This window comes from Pseudorca crassidens, chromosome 15, assembly GCF_039906515.1.
Source record: "Pseudorca crassidens isolate mPseCra1 chromosome 15, mPseCra1.hap1, whole genome shotgun sequence".
Lineage (NCBI taxonomy): Eukaryota > Metazoa > Chordata > Mammalia > Artiodactyla > Delphinidae > Pseudorca > Pseudorca crassidens.
The window spans coordinates 17677224-17698954 of record NC_090310.1 but is presented as its reverse complement, the minus strand read 5'-3'; the positions used below and the strand labels follow the sequence as shown (position 1 = coordinate 17698954).

The following is a 21731-nucleotide window of genomic DNA, read 5'->3' as shown; positions in this document are numbered from 1 at the left end:
AAATCCCAGACTCCAGAGGAAGGCTGCCGCACAGGAACTGTGCGCGGTGACACACCCAGGCTACCACGCTTGACCCCTGGGGGGCTCTGACGTCCTGGCCGTGTCTGCCGTCAGCCTTCCCCTGTTCACACTCCTCCCCCTGACCTAAACAATGTCCTGATGGATCATGACCAACACCTAAGGGAGTCACCGGCATCGACCAGCGCCTAACCTCTCGGACTAGCAGGCCAGACCCCAAAGCCATGGTGCAGAGGTTCACCCAGGCCACCTCTGCTCCCCCGGCCTATCCCGCTTCCCTTGCGTGAGCCTTAAATTAGAAAGTCACTATTGACTCCTTTGAAATTCTGAGCAATGTAACTGCATCTTTCCCTGCAGAGAGAGAAACAAAACTGAATAAAATTAGAACAAAAGGACGCTGAGTATGGTCTTCAGGCCTGGGAAATGGACCCTTAAGGGAAAGTTCCAGTCTTGTAGGGAGTAGGGCCGGGACCTGGGTTGGTCATCTATCCCATCCCCCATGGTCCTCGTCACCCTCCTCCGGATGTGCTTTGTGTTGCTCCTATCCCTCTTAGCGAGTTTTTATTTATTTTTAAATTAATTTTTATTGGAGTCTAGTTGATTTACAATGTTGTGTTAGTTTCTGCTGTACAGCAAAGTGAATCAGTTATGCACACACGTATATCCACTCTTTTTTAGATTCTTTTCCCATGTAGGTCATTGCAGACTACTGAGTAGAGTTCCCTGTGCCATACAGTAGGTTCTTATGCGTTATCTAGTTTATATATAGTAGTGTATGCATGTCAATCCCAATCTCCTGACTTATCCCTCCCCCCTTCCCCGTTGGTAACCATAAGTTTGTTTTCTACATCTATGACTCTGTTTGTGTTTTGTAAATAAGTTCATTTGTACCAATTTTTTAGATTCCACATATATCATAAGATATTTGTCTTCCTCTGTGACTTACTTCACTCAGTATGACCATCTCTATGTCCACCCATGTCACTTAAAGTGGGAAACCCAAAGCAAGGAGTAGAGTGTAAGCCTGGTGTTGTTCAAACTTTTAAAACTATAATTTATGGTAAGAAATACATTTTTTATCACAAACCAATACAGTCATATGTGTATATACGTGTGCACGTACGTAGCAACAACACAGGGATTCCTGGATCAAAAGATTTGCAGAACAACTCTACTCCTTGCAGTGAACTCTGGTATTTTCTGAATCTGACCATGACTCGTAAACGTGATTGCCAAACTCGAGGTGGAGCATGGCCCTTGGACTGAAAACCATTTCTTCCTGGTTAAGGACATTAACTTACGTATTGTTGGGAGCTGAGTAAGTGACTTATCTAAGCCCCAGTGTCCTCATATGTAGAGTTTTAAAAATACAGTTTGGGGGCCCATGTGCTGTTGTGAGAATTAAAGGAGGTAACGCACATGAAGCGCTTAGCACACACAATGCCTGGGATGATATGCAGTCAATAAATAAAAGCTCTCGTCATTATCATTTTATTCTCCAACTGTAATCTCATCCCCCTAGAGCAGAACGAGGCCATGCATCCCCTACTTCTCTTAAAGCAAGTGAGGATCTTATTTACGGCCTTACAAGCACAACAACATCGTCATTATTGGCTGATACTGACCTTGCTCTCAGTCAAAAACTCTTAAATCCTTTTAAGCATGCCTTGTTCTTTCTCCAGCCCTCTCCCATCCAGCAGGTGAGCTGAGGATGTTTTGAACCTAAATGCGTGCGCCTACGTTTACACTAGTCACATCTCATCTCAATGATTTTAGCATCTCATTCCATTTTGAGACACAGGCTGGCCCGCCAGGCGGCAGAAGCCCTCAGTGTACACTTTGGGAATTATACAAGGGGACCTGGACCCTCTCCTCACCCAGAAAACTCACCAATCATAATCCTCTCTTGCAGAGAGCAATTAACTTGTAGTTTGTCAAGCACAGACAATGATTTTATAAAAGACGGAGGAGAAACAACCCAATCCAAAAATGGGCAGAAGACCTAAATAGACATTTCTCCAAAGAAGATATACAGACTGCCAGCAAACACGTGAAAGAATGCTCAACGTCATTAATCATTAGAGCAATGCAAATCAAAACTACAATGAGATATCATCTCACACCAGTCAGAATGGCCATCATCAAAAAATCTAGAAACAATAAATGCTGGAGTAGGTGTGGAGAAAAGGGAACCCTCTTGCACTGTTGGTGGGAATGTAAATTGATACAGCCACTATGGAGAACAGTATGGAGTTCCTTAAAAAACTACAAATAGAATTACCATATGACCCAGCAATCCCACTACTGGGCATATACCCTGAGAAAACCATAATTCAAAAAGAGTCATGTACCAAAATGTTCATTGCAGCTCTATTTACAATAGCTAGGACATGGAAGCAACCTAAGCGTCCATCATCGGATGAATGGATAAAGAAGATGTGGCACATATATACAGTGGAAGATTACTCAGCCATAAAAAGAAACGAAATTGAGTTATTTGTAGTGAGGTGGATGGACCTAGAGTCTGCCATACAGAGTGAAGTAAGTCAGAAAGAGAAAAACAAATACCGTATGCTAACACATATATATGGAATCTAAGGAAAAAAAAAATTTTAAAAGGTCATGAAGAATCTAGGGGTAAGACGGAAATAAAGACACAGACCTACTAGAGAATGGACTTGAGGATACGGGGAGGGGGAAGGGTAAGCTGTGACAAAGTGAGAGAGTGGCATGGACATATATACACTACAAAACGTAAAATAGATAGCTAGTGGGAAGCAGCCGCATGGCACAGGGAGATCAGCTCGGTGCTTTGTGACCACCTAGAGGGGTGGGATAGGGAGGGTGGGAGGGAGGGAGACGCAAGAGGTAAGAGATATGGGAACATATGTATATGTATAACTGATTCACTTTGTTATAAAGCAGAAACTCACATACCATTGTAAAGCAATTATACTCCAATAAAGATGTTAAATAAATTAATTAATTAAATTTAATTTTAAAAAAAGACAGAGGAGAAGTCATTTCCCCCATTTTACAGATGAGAACACTGTTTCACATAGCATGGTTAGAACACTTGCAAAAGAAAACCCAGAAGCTAGATGAATATTTATGTCTCCTGAGGCCTAGTCTAGGAGAAGCAGTAGTGAGTATGTGAGTGACTTACAAATGGCTGGGAATTTCTGACTATATTCCAAAACAAATCGGGAGTGGTTCTTGGGTTGTCCAAGGCCATCTACTTTTTCGGGCCAGAATACGTACAACATAACTACATACACTGATCAATGACTTTTCTTTGCCTCCCCAAGGGCCCAGCTATCCATTATCCCTTTGCCCATTGTCACCACAGACAACTAGTCCCTGGCCCTCCAGTCAACACTGCTTAACATTTCTGAGCCCCAAAGAAGAGAAAGGAAGAAAACATTTGATGTTCAAAATATCTGAGATCAACCATTTAGAAAGATGACATGCCACCATAATTGCCAGAAGCATGCGCTTTAGAACAATTGCTGGATTTGACTCCTGGCTCTTGTACCTGTCCAGCCACGTGACCCTCTCTGAGCCTTCACAACCACGTCTGTAAATAAGAAATAATAATACTATGTCAAAGCGTTGTTGAGAGGATTAGATGATATGAAATATATCAGACACTTGTCTTAGGCTGAGTTCTCCAGAAACAGAGCCTGAGACGGTCTTCTGAGATGGGGAGCTCTCTCCAGAGAAGGGGAGTGAGGGAAGCAGAGTAGGATGAGGGAAGAGAGAAAAGCAAGGATATGATCTCACCCCAAGACTGGCTTCAGCCTGATCCCACAGGGAGCTCTAGAGCACAGAGATAGTCCCAAATCAAGGCGAGGTGGCCAGCCTGGGTCAGTCGGTCATCAGCTGCTGGCAGGGGCAGGTGAGGGAGGACAGCTGTCCAGCCAAGGGGACAGATGTGAGCTGTTAGCAGCTGGACAGTGGGTGTGCAGCCAGGGTAGGGTTTCTGCAAGGCACCGATAGCATCTGCTACAAAACAGAGCCTGGCAAAATCAGTGTTCATTTGATGGTAGTTATCACTATTATTTTAAATTGTCCTCACAAGATCCAGGCTAAGCCAATTTCACATTCTATAGCAGAAACCATTACAGATCTTCGGCATTTGTTTCTGGTCCCAAGACCTGAAGCAGTCAAGACCCGGTCTGCGGTGATAACCTAATGACAGGAAGAAAATTTCCCTTCTCTGATCTGGAAACCAAATGCCCTGAAGAGTCCCAACATCAGAAACCTCAGAAAACCCTAACAGGATGTTTTGACATACATAGTTCAGGCTTCAGACAACTGCTTCCCATTGGAAATATGAACTATGTAAAGAAAAAGGCAAGGTTTAGGGAGTCAAAATGACAGGACAGATCAATTTGAAAAGCTTAACGTGCAGAGCTTGGTATGCAGAGTGATTATGCTGAAGTGATGGTTTTTCAAAGCAGATTTTCTTTGCCCTTTCTGGGACCACAGGAAATGGGGATATTTTCCCAAGTCACTAAGAAAATAGCCTTGTGTCATCTGCACCTGTCATATCTGGGGCCCAGACCTTAGAAGAGCAAAGAGCTACAGATGCAGGTCTAGCCTCAGGCAGGCAAGAAGAGAGACCCCAGCTTTATGCCCCCCTCTGTCTCTTGTCTGTTCTTCTAACACTATCTAAATGCTGATGGTTCCTGTGTTTAAGCCCTGGTTGGGATCTACCACATGAACTCCAACCTCAATATCCAGGAGTCTACATAACAACCCCACTGGGATGTCTAACAGTCATCTCAAAGTCAACACAACAAAGAGGAACTCCTGATGCAAACCCCCATCTGCTCCTCCCACAATTTCCCCATCTGTATATAGCGCAATGCAATTTTCTTAATCGCTTGGATCAAAAACACCATCTCCCTCATTCTTTTTTTTTTTTTGCGGTGTGTGGGCCTCTCACTGTTGTGGCCTCTCCCGTTGCGGAGCACAGGCTCCGGACACGCAGGCTCAGCGGCCATGGCTCACGGGCCCAGCCGCTCCACAGCATGTGGGATCTTCCCGGACCGGGGCACGAACCCGTGTTCCCTGCATCGGCAGGCGGACTCTCAACCACTGCGCCACCAGGGAAGCCCTCACTCATTCTCTTGCATAGCACATATCTAATCTGTCAGCAAATTCTGCTGTCTCTGCCTTCAAAATATTCCCAGAATCTGACTACATTCAACGTAGAAGCTGGATTCCCAGCAATGTCCCCCAGGACCCTGCATGATGCCACCCCCTCGCTAGCTCTCTGATTTTATGTTCTACTACTCTCCCCCAGCTCCCTCCACTCCACATAGAACGGATTCCGTGCTCCTCTTGGACCATGGCAGGCATGCTCTGGCCTCAGGGCTTTTGTCCCTGCTGTTGTCCCTGCCAGGAACACACTTTCTCAAAGACCAGTGTGGCTAGATTCCTTGGATCTTTCCTCAAATGCCACCTTCTCCAGGAAACATTTCCTGCCCAGCCTATTTAAATTGCACCACGACCAGCACATTACTTCCAATTCAGCTTTTCTGCTTTCCTTATTCTTTAGGACTTATCAAATACCCTCCTTTTACCTATTTACTTTGTCTCTGCCTTCACTACTAGACTGAAAGCTCCACCATGTCCCAGGGTTTTGTCTATTTTTACTCACCGCTATGTTCCCAACACCCAAGACAGCGTCTGGTAAATAGCTGACACTCAAGAAATATTTTCCAAATGAATGGATAAATAAATTCATTTAAACCTTTTTGTGCTAAATTGATTCCCATTTTAATGTAAGTAAATTCATTTTTAAAAGGAAATGTATATCTAGACTGTAAATGAACCAGAATCAATAGTCATACAGAGAAGTTACCCAGAAAAAGAAATACAATGAAAAGAAAATGCCATTATTAAATCTAGCTAGATATTGTTGCCAGCCCAAGTCTCTAAGCCTGCAGCATAATCTCTTTTCCAAAAAGGGAGATCAGCAGGTGTTTAAAGACACACTAACACCAAACCGAGACTGTTTTTTAACTAATCAAAAGAGTCAATAAAGAATTGAAAGATAGGGCTTCCCTGGTGGCGCAGTGGTTGAGAGTCCGCCTGCCGATGCAGGGAACACGGGTTCATGCCCCGGTCCGGGAAGATCCCACATGCCGCGGAGCGGCTGGGCCCGTGAGCCATGGCGGCTGAGCCTGCGTGTCCGGAGCCTGTGCTCCGCAACGGGAGAGGCCGCAACAGGTGAGAGGCCCGCGTACCGCAAAAAAAAAAGAAAAGAAAAAAAAAAGAAAAAAGAATTGAAAGATAAATAGTTTTCTAACTCTTTGATTCAATGTTAACTGTTCTTGGGTCTGTGTATCATGTCCCTTCCACCCATAAATATAGAGCGTCCCACACTTCTGGAAGCAATAAAATAGATATTCATGACCTTCCATTTTCTGAGCGTCAATTCCTCCCACAATTTCCCCCCTGTCTAGGGCAACTCAATTTTCTCAATTGCTCAGGTCAAAAACAATATCACCATCTCCCTCATTCTCTTACATAGCGCATACCCAATCTGTCAACAAATCCTGTTTGCTCTGCCTTCAAAATATACCTAGAATCTGACCACATATTACTATGTGTAGTATCCCCCTTCTAGGTTGATGGGTGGAGAGGTAGCAAAAGTGGTTGCATATGAATACTGCCTGGAAGAAATTCACAGGGTGGGTGGGAGATAGAGCATACATGCAACTGCCATGCACATAATAGAGAGTAGAATGTTGTAAACTCCACAAGAGATGCTTAGATCATGTGCTGTGGGACCTGTGGTTCGTTCATGTTCAGCAAGTATCTGTTTACATACATACACGCACATCCTCACGAGAAGAATGTGCTTCTTTGCACACTGATATCAAGCCTGGATGTGTGGCTTGCTTTGCCCAATGAGACGTGAGTGGAAGTGACAGTTTGTGAATTCAGAGCCAAGGCCTTAAGAAACATTGCACATTTCTGCTGGCCCTCTGGGAGCATCCAACTTCTTTCTCGAGAAAAGCATCTCAGCCAGCCATTGCCCTTCCAACCTGAAACATGGGGAGCAGGGCTGCCACCACTAACCTGCAAGTATGTGGGCAAGAAACAAATGCTTATTTTTATGAGCTGCTGAGTTTGGAGGCTGTTTGTTATACATCATGATTGTGGTGAGAGCTGACTGAGATAGAAACTGACAGGAAGAAGAGATGACTTTGACTGGAAATCAGCCAGGGATATTTCCTGATCAAGGTGGTGTTCCAGGTGGGTTTCACACCACACACACCATCCCCAAAGCAATCTTACTGGGTTGCAGACCAATGGGGTCTCAGAAGAAAATAGCCCCAGTAAGACTGTGCCAGGGATGCAAAAACTCCTCTGAAAACTGCTTATGACCTCACAGCTCAAAGAGGTTAAGAAGCTACGATAAGGATAAGAAAGAAGGGAAAAGAAGAGAAAGACGATGAGGTTTGGGTTTTTTTCCCCCTAAGTATTCGGTTGTCGGTGTTTGCTCTTGGGTGATTTGTTCATTCTGTGTGTTTTTAGGAAAACCCACTCTTCTTCCTCTGCCTGCCTTTTAAGCATTAGTGTTCCCTCTTCTGTTCTCATGCCTCCCATTCTTCCTGGGAAATCTGCTGCGGCCTGGTCAGCCAGCACCATGACGTACATTCTCACGTGTGTGTCCTCGGGAACTGGTAAGAGTCTGTCCAGATTTGGGGACCACCGAAGGCAGATACTGAGACAAGGACTCAGCGCAGGGAGTTTGAGAGGTTTCTTTGAGAAAGCAGGAGTGAGAGAGTGGGGGCAGAGTGAAGAGAAAGGCCAACTGACATGTACACTGGATAGCAGGTGATGCTGTGGGCACCCAGGCTCAGTCCCACTGGAGATCCTCTGAGGAACCCTGGAGAATGTTCCCTGGAACTGCCCCCCTCCCAGAGAATGGGAAGATGGAGGCTTTTATCCACCTCCTCTCATTCTCCTTCGTTTGTTTGTCTGTCTGTCTGTCTGTTTTGGGTCACACTGGGCAGCTTGCGGGATCTTAGTTCCCGACCAGGGATTGAACCCTATACCATGGCAGTGAAAGTGCTGAGTCCTAACCACTGGACCGCCAGAAAATTCCCTCATCCTCCTTTGACTGAGGGTCTCCCCAGCGATGTGAACTCCCCTCCACCACTTCCTGGTGGCAGCTGCCTTGAGCTGACGTGCCTCCCACTGAGGCTGGCACGGAAGAGACAGCAGCACAAGCTTGGCTGGACACTGGCCACACCCCCAGCGCTGACATCAGAGGTGCCGAGGGGATGCGGCTCAGAGCATCACACGTGTCTGCTGTAGCTGGGAGTGGGAGGGGGCATTTCAGCAGAGGCTTTTCTCCTGAGTGCCACATACACACCTCGGATTCAACATGCTCCCAACTAGGTCAGCATCCCTTCTGCGTGACCCTGCTCCTTCCCTCAAATTCCTAGGCTCAGGGAATGAATGGCTCATCATCTCCTCCACTTTTGAAACTTCAAAGGTATCATCCATTTCTCCCTCCCCACCTATCAAATCAAAATATGGACTCTGAGTCCGAGTTCGGATATTCCCTCACCACCCTCACCGCGGCTCTGGCAGTCACCCTCCCCCATCACCCCGGCTCTGTTTTCTCACAGCGTCTTCAGGCCCCCAAACGCACTTGCTTACTGACTGTTGAAGTGTCCGTTGTCTGCCTTCCACACCTGGGATGTAAGCTCCGGAAAGTAAAACCTTCTCTTCCTGGTTCACCCCTGTATCTCCAGCGCCCAGAACAGTACCTGGTACGTGATGGGTGCTGGATAAGTGTCTGCTGAATGAACAGGTAAGCTGATGGGGAGAGGGGTCCACAAGGGAGGCTTGTCTGGTGGCGCCAAGGCAAAGGCCCGTTCACCATCACTGGGTCTGTCCCCTTCTGGCTGGCCCCACGTGTATGTGGCATACGTGAAGCATGACATCTGAACCCACCCTTTGGACAGGGAGGAAGCCTACAGGAAAGGGAAGTAAACAATTCTGAGCAGACCATCCAAGCTGAAAAGAAAGTCTGCTGTGATCACTGAGGTTCAATACATAAGCTGTCGTTCTTTTCAGCTGTACAATTGTGCATTTCAGTGACCGGCAGGGGAGTCGCCAACAGCCAGCACCCCGGCCCCGACCCACTCTGCCTTCTCTCCAGAGCTGCAGCCTCCCTGCCTTGCCCACCAGCTCCTCCATCAATACCGGACCCGGGGGAACATTCCTCTTGCTGGTGCAGACGGCATTTCCTCCCTGAGAGGGGAACATAAAGATTAACTAGGTGAGGAATTTTTCCCTTGGCTCTGAAGCTCAACACATTTGTCTGATCCAACACAAATTCTCCTGGAGACAGGCTAAATTAAAATACTAATGGACTGCTGTTTTTAAAATATATTTACCAATGATTAACAGCTCGGTGGGTGATGTATGTTTCAATAATTTCTTATTACAATGTGTGGAAACCTCAATAAATATTCTCAGGGTAATTAGCGGGTGCTTATTTAACATTCAGCTCTGTTTTCCTGCACACCCAGAAGGGTGTCATTGTGTCAGCCAGGCCCCTCCCTCATACAGAGATGGACCTCGGGAAATAGCCCTCCTGCAGAGATGTTTGGTTTGGGCCAAGTTATTGCTGAGTAAGTTTTAGGTGATTCGTTGCTATCATTCAAAAAAAGTGCACATGAAAGTTTTCACTTGCAGCTTCTCTGACATTTCCAAAAATCTGGCAATACCCAGCTTTCCCCTGGAGACACCCTCAGTGGAGCCTGAGTCACAGCCATCCACTGCACCACTGTGTTTATTGAAAGATCAGCCTGGACCCCTAGATATTTACGTTTGCAACTCTGACATGCTCTGACTAATCTTGCATTGAGCCACCCCGAGGGTGATGCCCAAACCCTGCATAAATGCCACAGCCAGGGATGCTAGCAAAGGAGTGGGTGGAGGGGCAGCCTCCAAGCAGAGGGCACCCCCGCTCAGACCTCTTGGACATAGGCCAGCTGGACCAGCTGGAGCTTCTCTTCCCTTGACCCCCAAACCAAGCAGTGTAGAGAGTGCTGGTTGGTGTACAGTCCAGATTCAAAGCCAAGAGGGTCTGGCTCAAAACCCAGTGCCATTAACCGCCACTGACTTATTGTCTGGGCAGCTGTGGTGATTGTGACTAGGTGCCTACCACACGCAAACATACACACAGATACATACACACACACACACATACACACAATATATACACACACACATATATACACATACACACAATATACACACATGCACACACATACACACATACATACACATGCACACACACACACACACACACACACACATACACACACACACATACATCCAAGCACAGATTTTGTCCAGGGTAGCAAGGCGCTCAGCTAAAACATGAATCTCACCACCTCCTTTGCACATAAAGGCACCAATGTGGCCCAATTCTGACCAGTGGTTCTAGGTGTGCATCCCTGGAGACAGCCTTCCTTCCCCAGTAGCCAGGCAAAGGCTTCCTAGGGTAAAACCCTTAGCCCGAGGGACGTGGGCACACTGCTGTGTGCCACTTCCCAGCCTGATCCAAAAACTCCCACGCAATCCTCTCACTCTCTTCATCCATCTGAGCTGAGAAGGCAGAAGAGTCCAGAGCCGTGGACTGGTGGACATTGGGTCCCTGACAGACCGCATGGAGAAGAGCCCCTGTGCAGCCCCTACTGGACTTTGATGTGAGTAAGGAATCTTTGTGTCTCACTAAAGCCGCTGGCATTTGAGGATCGCTTATGACCACAATTAGCCTATCCAGTTGAACATACCCATTTATCTCTCTTACCAAAGGAGAGGCGGGGAGACAAGATTTTGAAGACCTTCGCCTTGACCGTAGCGCTGATCCCCACTGTGCAGGCTCCCAGTGTGGGGAAGCAGTCCTCCGTCTGCCCCTTGAATGGGGCTCACCCAACGGCCCACCAAAATGAGAGAGGAAGCTGCTCTTCTGAGTCAGAAGCGCTCCCCTGGGGCCAGCCTTCACAGCGGTCCCAGTCCTGGCTAACTCAGGTCAGGACCCTGGGAGGGAAGCAGAAACACTGACCCTGCTTCTCTCAGCCTTGAATAGCAGAGTCCTGACCTCACCTCTCACCGGAAGGCTGCCCTGAGTCCTCCCTCCTTCAGGTCCTACCCCTTGGCTCCATTTCTCCTGCAGCCAAGAAGGGAATCGCCGTCAAATCTCCCAAGGAAGAGGCAAGGTCAGCTGCGCTGCTGTGGGCTCCGTGAGCAGCTGCAGCCCAGCGGACAATCTGGGGGGGTCTCCCTGTGCCAACAGCTGGCTTTTCTCAACCTCGTCACTCCCAGGGAAATAAATACGCTTGGATGCACTTTCCACGAGCATCAGTATTGACCAAGGGTGGAAGCTTCTAACTTGGACGAATGGCTTCATCTCTTCAGGAAATCCCTTGGGTAAGCTCTCTTCAGGGCAGATGGCTGGTCCTCCCCAACAAGCCTCACCCTGAGGGGCTCAGAACTGTGACCAGAGAGAAGGTTTCCAAAGAGATGGAAACGCCCAGCCAGGGAAGTCCATCCTCTGCACAACCCCCGTGTCATCCCCCCAACCCCAGTGTGACCGCCCTCCCCTCTTCCATGAAGGTCAGCTGTCTGGGCAGTGCCCCAAAGGAGAGCAGGAGGAGAGGGAAGCTAGAAAGACTCTGGCTGTTAATGGCGACCCAGAGAGGAAGCAAAGACTGAATATTAAGTCCAGGCTGTCAGTCCAAGGGTGAGGGGACTGCTGTGCAGGGAATGTCCCAGAATGAAAATCCAGTGGGTGGGAGGAAGATGCTGCACCCTCAGTCCATCAACCCGTCCCATGCCATAAACTTCATCCAAGAAGCTTCCATCCAAGGAGCCCCCGCCCATCTCCCGACCTGTCTGACCCTTGGAAAGTGACTCCATAACAACTTTTGTTGGTCCCTACCCAGATTCTGCCCTCAGGGAAAAATGGGCAGTTGTGGCATCACCTTACCCCTCACACCTGACTTCCGGTCTTCTTCCCCAGTGCTTCTTTGCCCTCCTTACCTGCCTTTAACCACTCTGGAAAACATCCCACCCCATCCATCCGAGCCCTGGGATCTCACAGTATAGCACAGAATGGAGTCCAAGAGCCAGCAGATGGAAGGCCACCTCCACGATGGGTGAAGAATCAACCCCTACACCCAAGTGATCCCTGGGACCTGTCTCCAGTGTCCCCTGAGAAATCAGGCCTCAGAAGAAACAGACTTTCCTTTTAATGTACAGTTATCCCTCCATATGCACAGGTTCTCCGTCCGTGGGTTCAACCAACCACGGATCAAAAAATATTAGGGAAAAAAAAAGTCCAGAAAGTTCCAAAAAGTAAAACTGGAATTTGTCGCATGCCAGCAACTATTTACATAGCATGTACATTGTACTTACAACTATTTACATAGCATTTACATTGTATTCGATATTATAAGTAATCTAGAGGTGATTTAAGGTGCATGGGAGGATGTGTGTAGGTTATATGTTAATACTACCCCTTTTTATATAAGGGACTCGAGCATCTGCAGATTCTGGTATCCCCGGGGGCCCTGGAACCAATCCCCGCTGGATACAGAGAGATGACTATTATTTGATTAACAGGACTGTAGAGATTTCTCGTCTGAATCTTGTTCAAAGACTGCCTCTGTAGAGAGCCAGGACTTGTGAGGTAACTCAAACAGCAAAACACCAAAGGGACTCACCTTCCCTTTGGTTGCCTTGGCCTCTGTGAGGGGTGAGGAGAAACTTCCAGAGAGACAGATCTCTGTGCCAGTGTCAAGCAAGGAGTGTGATCAAGCAAGAAGGAGCCCCAGTTGGAGAAAGAAGGATTCCATGTGAATGGCACTGGTCCTGGCCAGCTGGTCATCTAGAAGTAGGTCAGATCTAGACTGTTAGAAGCGCTAACCTCTGGAATGAGGTTGCTCAGGCGTCTCTGCAGGCGTCAAACATCCTCTTGCCCTGATGAAGAAAAATCCTTCCAGACGTTCCCTCCCTGAAGAATGTGACCACCCCCAGCCCCGCCTCAAGCCCCACCAGAACCATCTCCAGCCCTGATTTGCAATGGCAGAATCAAAAGGGAAAAGGAGGGGTCGGAAACCCAAGGACCCAGAGCAAGGCCTGGCCTCCCCTCTGTTGGTTGCTGTGTCTGAGGTCAGAGAGAGGCTTTGGATGCAGGTCGGGTCAGATGAGCCCCAGGTCACTGACTTTCTAGCCAAGTGACAGCTCAGTTTCCCCATCTTTAAAGTAAAGGCAATGATGTCTCTAGCCCAGGAGGCTGTCACAGGGTCAAACAAGAAAAAAAATAAATATTTGTAATCAACAAATATATATGGAATCCACCTTGACATACGAGGTGCTCAAAAAATATCAATTCCCCTCTCTACCCCTTTCCGTAGGCATGCTCCCCAGATCCCTGCATCCTATCTGGAGCTCTCTCTTCCTGTCTCACAGCTTCCATCTCTGTGCCTCTCTGTCGCCCCCCTCTTTGACCTGAACTACATTCTGCTTTGTCTCTCTGGATTATTCTTTTATTTCCACATCACCTCCTTGTCTTCTCGGTTTGCCTCTCCCAACTCCATAGTTTTCTTTCTCTCTAGTTTTGTCTTGGTCCCTAGAAAGCTATCTCTTTGTCTGCCTGTCTGTCTTCCTTTCTGTCTCTGTCTATCTCTGTCTGTCTCTCTGTCTCTCCCTGCCCCCCCTCCCTCCCTCCCTCCATCCATCTTTCTCTACCTCTCTGTTACATTTTCTCTCTGTCTCTCTCTCTTCCTCTTTTTTTTTTTTTCCTTTGAGGTATGCGGGCCTCTCACTGTTGTGGCCTCTCCCGTTGCGGAGCACAGGCTCCGGACGCCCAGGCTCAGCGGTCATGGCTCACGGGCCCAGCCGCTCCGCAGCATGTGGGATCTTCCCGGACCGGGGCACGAACCCGTGTCCCCTGCATCGGCAGGCGGACTCTCAACCACTGAGCCACCAGGGAAGCCCTCTCTCTTCCTCTTTATCTCTGTCTGTCTCTGTGGCTCTTAGCTCTCCCAAGTCTGTCTCCTTCTGTCCTCTCCGTGTCTCTTTGAATATCGCTATTTCTCTAGATCCCTGGCACCGCCCCTACCCACCCCTCATCCCTCCCTCATCACTCAAAATCCCATCTCTGGGGGAATGAGGGGGAGGCCAGTAGGATGAGAAGCCTGAACAGAAGGCAGTGTTTTATTTCTCTGCAGAAGGGCTGTAAAGTCTCCCTGCCACTCTCTGCAGGAAGACACCTGTCTTATTGGGTCTCAGTGACTGGGGGTGAGGACAAGAGGCACAGACCCGGGCAGGCAAGAGACTCTAACCCAGGGTAGGGGTTGGAGGAAAGGGGGTGCAGGCCCAGGGGCTTCTCTTAGGTCTGCTCACATCAAAACCACGTCTCCCCTCTTCAGCCACTTCTGCTCAGCTTAGCCCAGCCACCAATCAATGGTGTCCAGTAGGACACTGAGGAACGTTCAGGTCAAACTGTGGACCCCAAAGAACCCCCCAAAGGACTCCGGCTGTTAATCACTCCCAATCATCCTCTGGGTTTCTCTCCACGTTTCCGGGACTCCACTTCGGTGCTCTACAGCCCTCATTAGCATTGCTCTTTACACACCTAAAACCCAATTCTATTGTGCTTCCTCTGACCCTTGATAGCTTTGACGGATTTGGCCAACGGACATGCTTTGAGCAGCCTGCAGTACTTTAGAATCATTTTAATTAATTGCCAACTTTTAAAGACTGGAAAATTCCATGTGAAAATTTACTTCTCAGGTTCTGCGTCAGTGTAGTCAGCCCAAACAGGGAGTCTCTCACCCTAAAAAAGAGAAAACTCCAAATCATCCACAAAGTCATTTTTCTCAAGCCCATCAGAGAACTGAGGCTGAACGGCTTCCACGTAGCTTGGAATCTGAGGGCATAGAACCCACTCCAAGGAGAGTCGGGACAGGAAGTTGGAACAGGAAGCTCGGCTCAAGAGGAAGGGGTGGCCCCCATCCCGGTGACACAGAAAGACCCAGCTCAGTTTAGAAAGCCGCTCGAGTTCCCATGTGGGCCTGTGACTCTCAAGACCCCCTGGGAGCCCTGATCAAGAGTTCAGCCTCATTGGAAGGCTCTTACCCGCTGACCCTCACGGGGCTCACAGGAAGGACAGAGGGCAGGGTGGCAACCAGAGAGGGCAGCCTCTCCTTGTAAGTGCAGGCTTGGGGAGGGGATCCAGTGCCCCCATGAGAAAGGCCGGAAACCCACCCCTCACACTCCCCACTGTCTGGGCTCAGAACCTCCTCTCATCTGGAGCAAACCTTGCTGTCCCTCGGGCTCAGATGAGGACCGCTGTCCTCTGCGAGGGAGGGCAGCAAAGAATAAACCTTCCACCTAACAGGGATGGGCAGGAAACAGGGCACCATCAGCCAGAATCGGGCCACAGCAAGAGCACCAGGTAGAACTGTCTCCACCTCCAGAATCCCTCTCAAGCCCCGGCAGTCCCAAAGCACCCGCCCCCACCCCGCGCATCGTCCCGCACAGCATTCCCTGAAGCACCCGCCCCCCACCCCGCGCATGGTCCCGCACAGCATTCCCTGAAGCACCCGCCCCCACCCCGCGCATGGTCCCACACAGCATTCCCTGAACCTCCAACATTCCACCTTTACTGCACTCATCACAGGACTACTCACTAATGGCTATAACAACCCTAAAATATCTGGGGGTTGACACAACCAAACGTTTGCTTCTTCCTCATGTTACAGTCTGATGTGGGTGCAGAAGCTTGCTCAGAATCAAGCAGTCAGAAAGAGGCAGAGGTGAGACCAACCCAAACAGCCTGGCCCACAGCTCCTGCCCTTATCTGCATCCTAGGATCAATGGCTAGTAAGGTCTCGTGTTTGTTTTGTTTGCACAACCAGCTCTACCAGCATATATGGCACACATGGAGAGGACACCTAATGGTCTCCCAGATGGATATGTACCAGGGGCCTGGGGCATCCCCTACCCCAGGGCAAGGAAATATCCTGTTTGCCTTCAAGCTTTCCAACCACAGAGCACAAGTCAAAGTTTTCAGAGGCCTGAAAAATAACTAGGTTTGGACAAGGGCTTTGATCAGAGAGATGGGCCAAAGACCGTGGACATAGGTCTCAGCTTTGGACAAGTTAAATGCTGTGTCAGACCAGGAGACCAGGGCCCCTGGTGACGCAGTCAGAGGCTACATCACCCCTTCTGTGGCGTCCCTGCCTCTCCGCTCTGTTCTCTCCTTGAGTGAGCAAATATTTTTGAGTGGCTAAGCTAATAGTCATGTTAGCCAAGCACATAGTAGGTGCTCAACAAATACTTATGGAAAAATTTTTATTTACTTAAATAAATGAATAGAGGAACAAATGATCTGCATATGGAGTCCATAATCTGCCTTTTCTCCTCTGTAGACTCGGGCTTGAGCTGGGCTAAATGTGTCTCCAGAACCAGACAACAAACTGTTTCTAGAACATTCTTTACTCCTTTGCCATATCCTCCCCCCCGAGGGGGGTCTCTGTTAGGGGTTCTAATGAAACGAAAGGAATTCATCAAATCGGGTGGACGTGAGTGACAGGTTAGCAACAGTGACAACCAGCAGGACAGAGAGCGACAGGCAGAAGAGCTTTTTGGGTGGTTTGGATAGGACCGCAAATTCGGGAACCTGGCGCTGGAGTGTGAATCCTAACTGAGGGTGTTACAATCCATTCTTCTGCTTCCTCATTTGTCAAGCGGGGGGAATAATGGTTTCTACCCCACGAAGTTGCCGTAAGTATTAGGCAAGTTAATGTTAACTGTGAAGAGTTAAACGTTGAGAACTGTATGTGGCTCATCAAACATTCTACGGAAGTGTTCTCTGCTATTGTTATTGAAAAACTGATCTATGCCAGGCAAACACCCACTGTTATTTCAAGCCATATCTCTCAGAAACCAAACCCGTTTCCTGAATGCCAACAATCAGAAAGCCTTATCAAAGATCTGACTTCAACAAGGACCTACTGTATAGCACAGGGAACTATACTCAATATTTTGTAATAACTTAAATTGGAAAAGAATCTGAAAAAGAATATATATGTATATATATTATATACAGATGCATATACATATATACACATGTATGTGTGTATAACTGAATCACCGTGCTGTACACCTGAAACTAACACAACATCGTAAATCAACTATACTTCAATTAAGATAAAAAGATCTGACTTCAGAAAACCTAACTGAGAACAGCCATTTCTTTCTGTTTGGCAGTGAGAAGCCATTCACCCGTCCAGGGCCACAAAATGCTTCAGCTTCTGCCACGTCCCCTGCTTTGGGAAACCAAGGATACATTCATCAGAGAGCACAGGAAAAACACTGAGATACCAGCCCAAAAATAACAACTCCTGGGCAGTCTAGACAAACATCTCAGTCTTACTGTTCCCCAGTAATCTGCTGTCCTGTCTTCACCCCAAAAGGCATGAAGGTCCCGTCTTGATCCCTTCTTCTGCAGCCCTTGAATAACAGGTACACTGCATGGGTCTTCTAGGACTTCAGAGAGAGCTGCTCTGAAAATATAAAGTGCTGAGATCAATGCCTTTTAGGAGTCCCTGGGGAGAGAACTCTGGGATGCCCAGAGGTCAGTGCCCCTTTCCCACCCACCATGGCAATCCCCTCCCCTCCCCCATGCCTTCTCCATTAACTGAGAGCCCTGAGCTGGTTAAACAGCTGCAGCTCCTGTGAGACACAGAGGTGCAAAGGCCATTTGTCCAGCTGCATGGGGCTGAGAATCTGAGAGAAGCAAATGTCAGGCAAGATCAATAAAGCTCTGAATGGATTGGAGAAATGAGGTTGGAGTCTTGGAGTACATGTTTAACCAAAGCACTGGAGACTGGGATGGATGACAGGTGATGAATGCCACAGTCAGCAAGTGTGGCAGCCCCCAGAGAGAGGGCAGGGAAGCCAGGCCAGAAGGAAGATCTGGAGAGATGTTAAGAACCTGAGAAGGGGAGACAAAAGATATGGGTTCCAGTCTGAGGTCACCACTAGTTTCCAGTGCAATGAGCACCTCCATTCAGCCTGGAGTTAGGATTAGGGTTAGGATTAGGGTTAAGGTTAGGGTTAGGGTTAGGGTTAGGGTTAGGTAGGGCAGCATAAAGAGTTCAGGCTCTGGAACCAAAAGTTCCAGGTTCAAATCCTGACTCTACCTCTCACCAATAGTGTGACATTGGGGAAATGACTTCGCCTCTCTGACTTTCAGTTTCCTCATCTGAAAAGTGAGGTTAATAAAAATACTCTCTTCATAGGATTGATGCAAGCATTAAATAAAATCAATGCATGTAAAGCTTTTAGAAGAGTATCAGATGGATAGTAAGCATTACTAACATTAGCTTATGTTATTGAAAACAAAGAGAAAGAGTCAGAGAGCAGGATTGTTCTGGAAGAGAGATGGCAGGCACAGTGGAGGACCATTCCTGTGAATTTTCCCTGTGCGATTCAAGGTAAATATCACAGAATGGCTTCTAATTGCCGCTCATTTCCTTCATCCAGTACCCAACAAAGAAACAATCATCTGTACCAAAGTTAGGAGAAAAATTGGCTGAGTTGTACTCATTGAGAAAAACACAATGTACACAAAATAACAGGCATTGTACTTCATGAGCAATTTGATATACTTTTCCAAAATTTTAGCTCTCCATGATTTTCTCCTTACACTCCGGCTTGGGAACCTAATCTCCACGCACAAAGCAATTGTCCAGGATTCACTCACCTGCCTACTCTGGAATTTCAACTACCTAGAATGTTAGGTGGAGGGTGATTTTAAGACTTGGTGACCAGGAGTTCTGAGATCGACTGGCGATGTCTGGCACGGGCAGTGGTGGGACAGGTGCCATGTTATATGTATGCCTGGTCAAGTTAACCTCCCAAGGGGCTTCCACTTCTGAAAATCTAAGAGCTTATGAAACTCACCAGTGGGATGAAGTGTAAAGATGCAGGAGCAGAGAAACAGTAAACTAAGGGCCTGTGTTTAAGTGGCAAGGTCCACCTGATAGAGCCACCGCTGTGCCTAGAATCTGATGCCTACTCCCACTGCCACAGAGACCTATGAAATCACCTAAGCACAGAGAAAGGAGGTGAGCGTTCTGCCACTAACACACTGTGTGAGCTTGAGCAAGTCCCTTCCTCCCCAAGCCTCAGTTTCCACATCTGTAAAATGAGGTAGATCAACCTTGAAATTTAAGGAAAGGGTCAGATATTATATATGCTTGACCTCACTTCTGATGCCACAGACTGAGGTGACACGACCTTGACATGGGAGCCAAGTGTCTGCAGGGGACATAAGAACAGGGACAACATCATTAACCCCATGACAGTAGGTGGCATATACATGTCCAAGCTCTAGATTTCAGTATCGAGTTACCCACTGGAATTTCTTGGAGTTCTCAGAGGCATCTGCAATATGCTCTGTCCAAAATGAAGTTCTTATTCATATCCTCTGCCAAAACTACTCCTATCACATATTAGCAAAAGTAGCCAGCTCCTGCCAAGATGCTCAACCCCAAAACCTTGGAAGAATACTTGTTGAATGAATGAATGAACGAATACACATATTCTACACTCACATTAATCTACTAAAAGTTCCATCAAAGTCCAAATAAACCCACCATTTGGAACACACTCCTTCCTGTCGTGCCCTTCTCCTGATTAATGCCAACACGGGCCCCTCATGGGAAGCTTCATGGAACAGTGTTTAAGAATGCGGAGGATCCAAACTAAAAATAGAGTTGCTATATGATCCAGCAATCCCACTCCTGGGCATATACCTGGACAAAACTCTAATTCGAAAAGATGCACGTACCCCTACGTTCATAGCAGCACTATTCACAATAGCCAAGACATGGAAACCACCTAAATGTCCGTCGACATGTGAATGGATAAAGAAGATGTGGTATATACATATATGCGATGAAATACAACTCAGCCATAAAAAAGAATGAAATAATGTCATTTGCAGCAACGTGGATGGACCTAGAGGTTATCATACTAAGCAAAGTAAGTCAGAAAGAGAAAGACAAATACCATATGATATCGCCTATATGTGGAATCTAAAATATGACACAAATGAACTTATCTGTGAAACAGAAACAGACTCACAGACATAGCGAACAGACCTGTGGTTGCCAAGGGGGAGACCTGTGGTTTCATTGGGATTAGCAGGTACAAACTATTACATGTAGAATGGATAAACAACAAGGTCCTACCATATAGCTCATGGAACTATATTCAATATCCTGTTTTAAACCATAATGGAAAAGAATATGAAAAAGAATGTATATGTATTTATAACTGAGTCACTTTGCTGCATAGCAGAAATTAACACAATATAAATTAACTATACCTAAATAAAATAAATTTAAAAAAAAAGGAATGTGGAGGATCCAGACTTTGTATCCAGTCCTGTCACTCACTAGTTCTATAACCTTGAGTATGTGTATGACTTCAAAATGCCTCAGTTTCCCCATCTGTAAAATGGGGATGATAATAGAGTGGTACCTTCCCCATGAGGCTGTGATTCCAAGAATTCCATGAATAAATACAGAAATAGCAATGGTTCTCACACTTAGCCACATGTTGGAAACACTGGGAACATTTTTTTTAAAATACTGATGCCTGGATCCCATGCCCAGAGACTCTGATTTAGTTGGTCTGGGGCCAGGCCCAGGCACTGGGCTTTTTTAACTCTCTCCAGGCAATACTACTATGTAGGAAAGTTGAGAACCACTAGTGCCAACTGCTTGAAACTCTACCTGGCACTTAGAATGCATGAGGCAAGTACTAGCTACTTGTAAGTTTTAGGTAACAGCATACATTTCATTTCCTGCAGGAAGTCTTGTCTGAGTTCCAAGACCACGCTGGGTGCCTCTCCCACCCTGTGCTTCCTCCATAACAACACTCATCACCCGGGATTGAAATTGTCCAGTTCTTGCCCATCTTCCACACTAGACCGTGAGCTATGTCCCAACACGTGGAACGAGGCTGGGCGAAGAGTAATTCTCGATAAAATTGACCAAACAAATCCTCTAACTCCCTAGATGATCTCAGGCAGCCCAGTGGCTTTCTATACTGTACACCTGACATCCCCAACCTTTCCACCGAACTCAGACTCTGGCACCCAACTGGCTGCTCAGCACCACCATGTGACTGTTTAGTGGGCATCTCAAGCCAAATATGTGCCAAACTAAACTTTATTTCCATCTCCAAACTTGACTTCCTGCTCACTCTTCCCATCCCAATTAACTGGCACCTTCACTGTAGAAGTTTCTCAGACCAAAAATCTTGGGAGTCATCCTTTCCTCCTCTTGTTCTTTCACACCCTACATCCAATTCATGAGCAAATCACATCAGCTCTACCTGTGAGCCAGGATCCAGCCATGACCGCCTCCACCATCACCACGCTGTGGCCCAAGTCACTGTCATCTCTCACTCAAAAGAGGACCAGATTCCTGTCTCCGTTCTTGACCCCCAACAGTCCATGACAGCACAGCAGCCAGAGAAATCATATTATATAACATGAATAAGACCTGACACTCCTCTGCTCGAAACTCTCCAATATCTCCCAACCTCACTCAAATTAAAATCCGAAGTCCTAGCACAGCCTA

At 47.3% G+C, this 21731-nt stretch overlaps 1 long non-coding RNA gene across 3 annotated transcripts in view; it reads right to left on the bottom strand.

Moving 5' to 3' along the window:
- Window positions 1-21731, bottom strand: part of LOC137207011 (uncharacterized) — a 195752-nt gene that overhangs the window by 83875 nt on the left and 90146 nt on the right. The window contains exon 3 of one of the 3 annotated variants that reach the window (XR_010934911.1): window positions 12809-13044. The exons of the other annotated variants lie outside the window; for them this stretch is intronic. This is a non-coding gene — a long non-coding RNA (uncharacterized lncRNA). Of the gene's footprint in view, window positions 1-12808; window positions 13045-21731 lie in introns of those variants that run through there. 3 annotated transcript variants of the gene reach the window in all.